The sequence below is a fragment of the Nansenia antarctica genome (assembly GCF_963989245.1).
Source record: "Nansenia antarctica genome assembly, chromosome: 18".
Taxonomy (NCBI): Eukaryota; Metazoa; Chordata; class Actinopteri; order Argentiniformes; family Microstomatidae; genus Nansenia; species Nansenia antarctica.
The window spans coordinates 13,331,454-13,332,990 of NC_137691.1; positions in this window are offsets into that span (position 1 = coordinate 13,331,454).

Sequence of the window (1,537 nt, forward strand, 5' to 3'; positions counted from 1 at the left end):
CCGACCAGCTGCCTGCCGCCAAAGTCTGCGAAGGCCGGGGTGAAGTCGGGACCCCGAGAGATCACCCTGGAGTCCACGGACCCCCGCACCGGCACCTTGTTCTGGTTTATCTGGGGGGGGAGAGAGGGGGAGGGAGGGAGGGAGGGAGGGCGGGAGAGGGAGGGAGGGAGGGAGAGAGGGAGGGAGAGAAGGAGAGAGAGGGAGGGAGGGAGGAGGGAGGGAGAGAGACAGAGAGACACAATGAACAGGCCAGCAGGGGGAGCAGTGAGAAGACAGCAGTGAACCTCTACTCTGAGCCGGGGGGGGGGCGGGACCGGCCAGACCCTCCCCTTCCTCCCCCCTCCTCATCCTCCTCAACCCCCTCCCCCCCTCTCATTAGGATCTAACCCACTGGTGCTCTAAACGCTAACATGTCATACACATTAGATACTGTAAATAAACTACCTCACTGTACTCATAACTGTATGTGTGTGTGTGTGTGTGTAGACAAACTCATTACTCTGGAGGGGCTGCTGAGAAAAAATCTATCTACATGTTTATTGACTGAATAAGCCAGACTCATGGAGTAGTTTGCTCCTTACAAACAAAGAGTTCCCCTCTGAGGGAGGAAGAAGACAGCTTCCATTGCTCCCATATTCCACATGTCTCCGTTTTTAGAGCTCAATATTGACTGAGCCATATTGGTAGAGGGTTCAGGGCCTTCCTCACTGCTCTGGCTGACATACAAACACACACACTGTCTAAAACACACTCACATAGACACACACACAGACACAGACACACACACACACACACACACACACACACACACACACACACCTTGTCCAGCACTACGTCACTGATCTGAGGCAGTCCCTCTGGCTTCTGCACGCAGGCGGGCGTGAACTGGAAGCCCAGCAGGAAGTCCCGGTTGTACTGGCGCTTCCCATTGGCCTCGGCCAGATCTAGACCAATCAGGGAGTGAGGGAGAGGGAGAGGGAGAGAGAGAGAGAGAGAGAGAGAGAGAGAGAGAGAGAGAGAGAGAGAGAGAGAGAGAGAGGGAGAGAGGGAGGGAGGGAGAGAGAGGGGGAGAGGGAGACAGAGAGAGGGAGAGGGAAAGAGGGAGAGAAAGAGAGGGAGAGAGATAGGGAGAAAAAGAAGGAGAGGTGAGGTGAGGAAAACTAGTTAGGTACAGAATGATAGAAGTCTAACTCTAAATTAAGACATTCATTCAAATCAGTACAAACAAAACAATTCCACAACCTTCACAGTGATCAAGGTCATGTGGAAACAGTAGGGGAGGGGCGAGGAGTTTACGCTCATGCCAATAGCTGTATAATCTGTATAATTAACCCGTCTCATTAACCCTTTTAGACCTAATATTCATATTTTCATATGTGCATTTGATTGGCTATTATTAAATGAAAGCATAATGTATCACAACGGCCAACATCACAATTACAATCTGACAAACAACAATTTCAGGCTGTCCACTTAAAATTGTACAATACTGTTCCTATAGACCATCTTAAAAGTCATACTACTAAAACTATTAAAA